Genomic DNA, 9,635 nt, shown 5'->3' with positions numbered 1-9,635 from the left:
ATTGATGATTGAAGATTGAGAATTGAGGATTGAGTATTGAGGACTGAGGATGAGGGCTGAGGGTTGAGGATTGAGGTTTGAGGACAGAGGACTGAGGATTGAGGTTTGTGGTTTAAGGATTGAGGATTGAGGACTGAGGATTGAGGATTGGGTATTGAGGATTGAAGAATGAGGATTGAGGATTGAGGATTGAGTGTTGAGGACTGAAGATTGAGGGTTGAGGATTGAGGATTGAGGATCTAGGAATGAGGATTGAAGGTTGAAGATTGAGTATTGAGGATTGAAGGTTGAGGATTGAAGATTGAGGATTGAGGATTGAGGACTGAGGATTGAGAATTGAGAATTGAGGATGAGGACTGAGGGTTGAGGATTGAGGTTTGAGGAACGAGGATTGAGTATTGAGGACTGAGGATGAGGGCTGAGGATTGAGTATTGAGAATTGAGGATTCAGGATTGAGGATTGAAGATTGAGGATTGGGTATTGAGGATTGAAGAATGAGGATTGTGGATTGAGCATTGAGGATTGAGGATTGAAGACTGTGTATTGAGGATTGAAGTTTGGGCATTGAGGATTGAGGATTGAGGATTGAGGATTGAGGATTGAGGATGAAGATTGAGTATTGAGGATTGAAGATTGAGGATTCAGGATTGAGGATTGAGGATTGAGGTTTGAAGATTGAGGATTGGGGATTGAGGATTGACGATTAAGGATTGAGTATTGAGGATTGAGAATTGAAGATTGAGGATTGATTACTGAGGATTGAGGATTGAGGATTGAGGATTGAGCATTGAGGATTGAAGATTGAGGACTGGGGATTGAGGGTTGAAGGTTGAGGATTAAGCATTGAGGATTTGGGATTGAGTATCCAGGATTGGAGATTGATTAGTGAGGATTGAAGATTAAGGATTGAGGATTGAGGATAGAGAATTGAGAATTGAGAATTGACGATGAGGACTGAGGGTTGAGGATTGAGGTTTGAGGATCGAGGATTGAGGATTGAAGATTGAGGATTGAGGATTGAGGATGAGGGCTGAGGGTTGAGGATTGATGTTTGAGGACTGAGGAGTGAGGATTGAGGATCGAGAATTGAGGATTGAGTATTGAGGATTGAAGATTGAGGATTGGGTATGGAGGATTGAAGAATGAGGATTGAGGAATGAGGATTGAGGATTGAGGATTGAAGATTGAGTATTGAGGATTGAAGCCAGACGATTGAGGATTGAGGATTGATGATTGAGGATTGAGGATGGAGGATTGAAGATTGAGTATTGAGGGTTGAAGGTTGAGGATTCAGGATTGAGGGCTGAGGATTGAGGATTGAAGATTGAGGATTGGGGACTGAGTGTTGAGGGTTGAATGATGAGGATTGATGTTTGTGGATAGACATTTGAAGATTGCTGATTGAGTATTGGGTATTGAAAACTGTGAATTGATGATATTCTATTGAGGATTGAGAATTGACAGCTGATTGTTGAGGACTGAGGTCTGAAGATTGAGGATTCAGGATTGAGGATTCAGGTTTGAGGTTTGAGGACTGAGGATTGAGGATTGAGTATTGAAGATTGAGGACTGGGTATGGAGGATTGAAGAATGAGGACTGCGGAATGAGGATTGACGATTGACGATTGAAGATTGAGTATTGAGGATTGAAGCCTGACGATTGAGGATTGAGGATTGAGGATTGAGTATTGAGGTTGAAGTATTGAAGATTGAGTATTGAGGATTGAAGCCTGACGATTGAGGATTGAGGATTGAGAATTGAGGGTTGAGGATTGAGGATTGAAGATTGAGTATTGGGTATGGAGGATTGAAGAATGTGGATTGAGGAATGAGGATTGAGAATTGAGGATTGAGGATTGAGGATTGAAGATTGAGGATTGGGTATTGAGGATTGAAGAATGAGGATTGAGGGTTGAGGATTGAGTATTGAGGATTGAAGATTGAGGATTGGGGATTGAGTATTGAGGATTGAGGATTGAGTATTGAGAATTGAGGATTGAGGTTTGAGGACTGAGGATTGAGGATTGAAGATTGAGGATTGGGGACTGAGTGTTGAGGGTTGAATGATGAGGATTGATGTTTGTGGATAGAGATTTGAAGATTGCAGATTGAGTATTGGGTATTGAAAACTGTGGATTGATGATATTCTACTGAGGATTGAGGATTTGACAACTGATTGTTGAGGACTGAGGATTGAGGATTGAGAATTGAGGATTGAGGATTGAGGATTGAAGATTGAGGATTGGGTATGGAGGATTGAAGAATGTGGATTGAGGAATGAGGATTCAGGATTGAGGATTGAAGATTGAGTATTGAGGATTGAAGCATGACGATTGAGGATTGAGGATTGAGGATTGAGGATTGAGGATGAAGTATTGAAAATTGAGTATTGAGGATTGAAACCTGACGATTGAGGATTGAGGATTGAGGATTGAGGGATAGGGATTGAAGATTGAGGACTGAGGATTGAGGATTGAGGATTGAAGATCGAGGATTGGGGACTGAGTGTTGAGTGTTGAATGATGAGAATTGATGTTTGTGGATAGAGATTTGAAGATTGCAGATTGAGTATTGGGTATTGAAAACTGTGAGTTGGTGATATTCTATTGAGGATTGAGAATTGACAGCTGATTGTTGAGGACTGAGGTCTGAAGATTGAGGATTCAGGATTGAGTATTCAGGTATGAGGTTTGAGGTCTGACGATTGAGGATTGAGGATTGAGGATTGAGGATTGAGGATTGAGGGTTGAAGGTTGAGGATAGGGTATTGCGGATTGAACATTGAGGATTGAGGATTGAGGGTTGAGGATTGAGGATTGAGGACTGAAGATTGAATATTGATGATTGAAGATTGAGGATTGAGGAATGACTGTTGTGGGTTGAGGACGAGGACTGAGGGTTGAGTATTGATTTTTGAGGTCTGAGGGTTGATTATTGAAGATTGAGTATTGATGATTGAAGATTGAGAATTGAGGATTGAGTATTGAGGACTGAGGATGAGGGCTGAGGGTTGAGGATTGAGGTTTGAGGACAGAGGACTGAGGATTGAGGTTTGAGGTTTAAGGATTGAGGATTGAGGACTGAGGATTGAGGATTGGGTATTGAGGATTGAAGAATGAGGATTGAGGATTGAGGATTGAGGATTGAGGATTGAGGGTTGAGGACTGAAGATTAAGGGTTGAGGATTGAGGATTGAGGATCTAGGATTGAGGATTGAAGATTGAAGATTGAGTATTGAGGATTGAAGATTGAGGATTGAAGGTTGAGGATTGAGGATTGAGGATTGAGGATTGAGAATTGAGAATTGAGGATGAGGACTGAGGGTTGAGGATTGAGGTTTGAGGAACGAGGATTGAGGATTGAGGATTGAGGACTGAGGCTTGACGATTGAGTGTTGAAGATTGCGGATTCATTACTGAGGATTGAGGATTGAGGATTGAGGATTGAGGATTGAAGGTTTAGAATTGAGGATTGATGATGAGGGCTGAGGGTTGAGGATTGAGGTTTGAGGACTGAGGACTGAGGATTGAGGATTGAGGATTGAGAATTGAGGATTGAGGATTGAGGATTGAAGATTGAGGATTGGGTATGGAGGATTGGAAAATGAGGATTGAGGAATGAGGATTGAGGATTGAGGGTTGAAGATTGAGTATTGAGGATTGAAGCCTGACGATTGAGGATTGATGATTGAGGATTGAGGATTGAGGATGGAGTATTGAAGATTGAGAATTGAGGATTGAAGCCTGACGATTGAGGATTGTGGATAGAGGATTGAGGATTGAGGATGGAGGATTGAAAATTCAGTATTGAGGATTTGGGATTGAGTATCCAGGATTGGAGATTGATTATTGAGGATTGAAGATTGAGGATTGAGGATTGAGGATAGAGAATTGAGAATTGAGAATTGAGGATGAGGACTGAGGGTTGAGGATTGAGGTTTGAGGAACGAGGATTGAGGATTGAGGATTGAGGACTGAGGATTGACGATTGAGTATTGAAGATTGACGATTGATTACCGAAGATTGAGGATTGAGGATTGAGGATTGAGGATTCAGGATTGAAGATTGAGTATTGAGGATTGAAGATTGAGGATTGATTTCTGAGAATTGAGGACTGAGTATTGAGAATTGAGGATTGATGATTGAGGATTGAAGATTGAGGATTGGGTATTGAGGATTGATGAATGAGGATTGAGGGTTGAGGATTGAGTATTGAGGATTGAAGCTTGAGGATTGGGGATTGAGTATTGAGGATTGAGGATTGAGTATTGAGAATTGAGGATTGAGGTTTGAGGACTGAGGACTGAGGATTGAGGATTGAGAATTGAGGAGTGAGGATTGAGGATTGAGGATTGAGGATGAGGGCTGAGGGTTGTGTGTTGAGGTTTGAGTATTGAATCCTGAGAATTCAGGATTTTCTATGGAGTTTGAGAATTGAGGATTGATGGTTGCGTATTGAGGATTGAGGATTGAGGATTGAGTATTGAGGATTGAGGATTGAGGATTGAATGTTGAATATTGATGATTGAAGACTGAGGATCGAGGATTGAGGGTTGTGGATTGAGGACGAGGACTGAGGGTTGAGTATTGATGTTTGAGGTCTGAGGATTGAGGGTTGAGGATTGAGAATTGAGGATTGAGGATTGAGGATTGAAGATTGACGATTGGGTGTTGAGGATCGAAGAATGAGGATTGAGGATTGAGGATTGAGGATTGAGGATTGAGGATTGAGGATTGAGGATTGAAGATTGAGTAATGAGGATTGATATTGAGGATCGAGGATTGAGGATTGAGGATTGAGGATTGAGGATGAGGGCTGAATGTTGAGTGTTGAGGTTTGAGTATTGAATCCTGAGAATTCAGGATATTCTATTGTGTATTGAGAATTGAGGATTGATGGTTGAGTGTTGAGGATTGAGGATTGAGTACTGAGGATTGAGTTTTGAGGATTGAGGATTGAGGATTGAATATTGAATATTGAGGATTGAAGATTGAGGATTGAGGATTGAGGATTGAGAATAGAGGATTGAGGATTGAGGATTGAAGATTGAGGATTTGGTATTGAGGATTGAACAATGTGTATTGAGTATTGAGGATTGAGGACTGAGGATTGAAGACTGAGGATTGGGTATTGAGTATTGATCATTGAGGATTGAGGGTTGAGGATTGAGGATTGAGGATTGAGGATTGAAGATTGAATATTGATGATTGATGATTGAGGATTGACGATTGAGTGTTGTGGATTGAGGACGAGGACTGAGAGTTTAGTATTGGTGTTTGAAGTCTGAGGATTGAGGATTGAGGGTTGAGAATAGAGGATTGAGGATTGAGGATTCAAGATTGAGGATTTGGTATTGAGGATTGAACAATGTGTATTGAGGATTGAGGATTGAGGATTGAGGATTGAAGATTGAGTATTGGGGATTGAAGATTGAGGATTGAGGATTGAGTATTGAGGATTGATTACTGAGGATTGAGGATTGAGGATTGGGGATTGAGGGTTGAGGATTGAAGATTGAGTATTGAGGATTGAATATTGAGGATTGAGGATTGAGGATTGAGGAATGAGGATGAGGGCTGAGGGTTGTGTGTTGAGGTTTGAGTATTGAATCCTGAGAATTCAGGATTTTCTATTGAGTTCGAGAATTGAGGATTGATGGTTGAGTATTGAGGATTGAGGATTGAGAACTGAGTATTGAGGATTGAGTATTGAGGATTGAATATTGAATATTGATGATTGAAGATTGAGGATCGAGGATTGAGGCTTGTGGATCGAGGACGAGGACTGAGGGGTGAGTATTTATGTTTGAGGTCTGAGGATTGAGGATTGAGGATTGAGAATTGAGGATTGAGGATTGAGGATTGAAGATTGACGATTGGGTGTTGAGGATTGAAGAATGAGGATTGAGGATTGAGGATTGAGGATTGAGGATTGAAGATTGAGTATTGAGGATAGAGGATTGAGGATTGATGTCTGAGGATTGAGGATTGAGTATTGAGAATTGAGGATTGAGGATTGAGGATTGAAGATTGAGGATTGGGTATTGAGGATTGAAGAATGAGGTTTGAGGGTTGAGGATTAAGTATTGAGGATTGAAGATTGTGGATTGGGGATTGAGTATTGAGGATTGAGGATTGAGTATTGAGAATTGAGGGTTGAGGTTTGAGGACTGAGGACTGAGGATTGAGGTTTGAGAATTGAGGATTGAGTATTGAGGATTGAGGATTGAGGATGAGGGCTGAGGGTTACGTGTTGAGGTTTGAGTATTGAATCCTGAGTATTCAGGATTTCCTATTGAGTTTGAGAATTGAGGATTGATGGTTGAGTATTGAGGACTGAGGATTGATGATTGAGTATTGAGGATTGATGATTGAGGATTGAGGATTGAAGATTGAGTATTGAGGATTGAAGATTGAGTATTGAGGATTGAAGATTGAGGATTGGGGATTGAGTATTGAGGATTGAGGATTGAAGATTGAGGATTGAGTATTGAGGATGAGGGCTGAGGGTTGAGGATTGAGGTTTGAGGACTGAGGACTGAGGATTGAGGATTGAGAATTGAGGATTGAGGATTGAGGATTGAAGATTGAGGATTGGGTATGGATGATTGAAGAATGAGAATTGAGGAATGTGGACTGATGATTGAGGATTGAAGATTGAGAATTGAGGATTGATTATTGAACATTGAGTATTGAGGATTGAAGATTGAGGATTGAGGATAGAGGATTGAGGTTTGTGGATTGAGGACGAGGACTGTGGGTTGAATATTGATGTTTGAGGTCTGATGATTGAGGATTGAGGATTGAGGATTGAGAATTGAGGATTGAGGGTTGAGGATTGAGGAATGTGGATTGAGAGATGAGGATTGAGGATTGAGGATTGAAGATTGAGTATTGAGGATTGAAGAATGTCGATTGGGGATTCAGGATTGAGGATTGAGGATTGAGGATGAAGTATTGAAGCTTGAGTATTGAGGATTGAAGCCTGACGATTGAGCATTGAGGATTGAGGATTGAGGATTTAGGGCGGAGGATTGAAGATTGATGATTGAGGATTGTGGATTGAGGATTGAGGATTGAAGATTGAGGATTGGGGACTGAGTGTTGAGTGTTGAATGATGAGAATTGATGTTTGTGGATAGAGATTTGAAGATTGCAGATTGAGTATTCGGTATTGAAAACTGTGAGTTGATGATATTCTATGGAGAGTAGAGAATTGACAACTGATTGTTGAGGACTGAGGTCTGAAGATTGAGGATTCAGGATTGAGTATTCAGGTATGAGGTTTGAGGTCTGAGGATTGAGGATTGAGGCTTGAGGATTGAGGATTGAGGATTGAGGATTGAAGGTTGAGGATTGGGTATTGCGGATTGAACATTGAGGATTGAGGATTGAGGGTTAAGGAGTGAGGATTGAGGACTGAAGATTGAATACTGATGATTGAAGATTGAGGATTGAGGAATGATTGTTGTGGATTGAGGACGAGGACTGAGGGTTGAGTATTGATGTTTGATGTCTGAGGATTGAGGGTTGAGGATGGAGAATTGAGGATTGAGGATTGAGGATTGAAGATTGAGGATTGGATGTTGAGGATTGAAGAATGAGGATTGAGAATTGAGGATTGAGGATTAAGGATTGAAGACTGAGTATTGAGGATTGAAGATTGAGGATTGAGTATTGAGGATTTAGGATTGAGGATTGAGGATTGAGGATTAAAGATTGAGTATTGAGGAATGAACATTGAGGATTGAGGATTGAGGATTGAAGATTGAGGATTGGATGTTGAGGATTGAAGAATGAGGATTGAGAATTGAGGATTGAGGATTAAGGATTGAAGACTGAGTATTGAGGATTGAAGATTGAGGATTGAGTATTGAGGATTTAGGATTGAGGATTGAGGATTGAGGATTAAAGATTGAGTATTGAGGAATGAACATTGAGGGTTGAGGATTGAGGTTTGAGGACAGAGGACTGAGGGTTGAGGTTTGAGGTTTGAGGATTGAGGATTGAGGACTGAGGATTGAGGATTGGGTAATGAGGATTGAAGAATGAGGATTGAGGATTGAGGATTGAGGGTTGAGGATTGAAGATTGAGGGTTGGGGATTGAGGATTGAGGATCTAGGATTGAGGGTTGAGGATTGAAAATTGAGTATTGAGGATTGAAGATTGAGGATTGAAGATTGATTATTGAGGATTGCGGATTGAGGATTGAGAATTGAGAATTGCGGATGAGGATTGAGGGTTGAGGATTGAGGTTTGAGGAACGAGGATTGAGGATTGAGGATTGAGGACAGAGGCTTGACGATTGTGTATTGAAGATTGCGGATTTATTACTGAGGATTGAGGATTGAGGATTGAGGATTGAGGATTGAAGGTTGAGGATTGAGGATTTATTACTGAGGATTGAGGATTGAGGATTGAGGATTGAGGATTGAAGGTTGAGGATTGAGGATTGATGATGAGGGCTGAGGTTTGAGGATTGAGGTTTGAGGACTGAGGACTGAGGATTGAGGATTGAGAATTGAGGACTGAGGATGAGGATTGAAGATTGAGGATTGGGTATGGAGGATTGAAGAATGAGGTTTGAGGAATGAGGATTGATGATTGAGGATTGAAGATTGAGTATTGAGGATTGAAGCCTGACGATTGAGTATTGATGATTGAGTATTGTGGATTGAGGATGGAGTATTGAAGATTGAGAATTGGGGATTGAAGCCTGACGATTGAGGATTGTGGGTTGAGGATTGAGGTTTGAGGATGGAGGATTGAAGACTGAGGATTGGGTATTGAGTATTGATCATTGAGGATTGAGGGTTGAGGATTGAGGATTGAGGATTGAGGATTGAAGATTGAATATTGATGATTGATGATTGAGGATTTACGATTGAGTGTTGTGGTTTGAGGACGAGGACTGAGGGTTTAGTATTGATGTTTGGAGTCTGAGGATTGAGGATTGAGGGTTGAGAATAGAGGATTGAGGATTGAGGATTGAAGAAGGAGGATTGAGGGTTGAGGATTGAGTATTGAGGATTGAAGATTGTGGATTGGGGATTGAGGTCTGAGAATTGAGGATTGAGTAATGAGAATTGAGGATTGAGGATTGAGGATTGAAGATTGAGGATTGGGTATTGAGGATTGAAGGAGGAGGATTGAGGGTTGAGGATTGAGTATTGAGGATGGAAGATTGTGGATTGGGGATTGAGTATTGAGGATTGAGGATTGAGTATTGAGAATTGAGGATTGAGGTTTGAGGACTGAGGACTGAGGATTGAGGATTGAGAATTGAGGATTGAGGATTGAGGTTTGAGGATGAGGGCTGAGGCTTGTGCGTTGAGGTTTGAGTATTGAATCCTGAGAATTCAGGATTCCCTATTGAGTTTGAGAATTGAGGATTGATGGTTGAGTATTGAGGATTGAGGATTGATTATTGAGTATTGAGTATTGAGGATTGAGGATTGAATATTGAATATTGATGATTGAAGGTTGAGGATTGAGGATTGAGGATTGAGAATTGAGAATTGAGGACTGAGGATTGAGGATTGAGAATTGAGCATTGAGGATTGAGGATTGATGATTGAGGATTGGGTATTGAGGATTGAAGAATGAGGATTGAGTATTGAGGGTTGAGGATTGA

This window comes from Calliopsis andreniformis, unplaced genomic scaffold (assembly GCF_051401765.1).
Source record: "Calliopsis andreniformis isolate RMS-2024a unplaced genomic scaffold, iyCalAndr_principal scaffold0041, whole genome shotgun sequence".
Classification (NCBI taxonomy): Eukaryota; Metazoa; Arthropoda; class Insecta; order Hymenoptera; family Andrenidae; genus Calliopsis; species Calliopsis andreniformis.
This window is presented reverse-complemented; position numbering follows the sequence as displayed.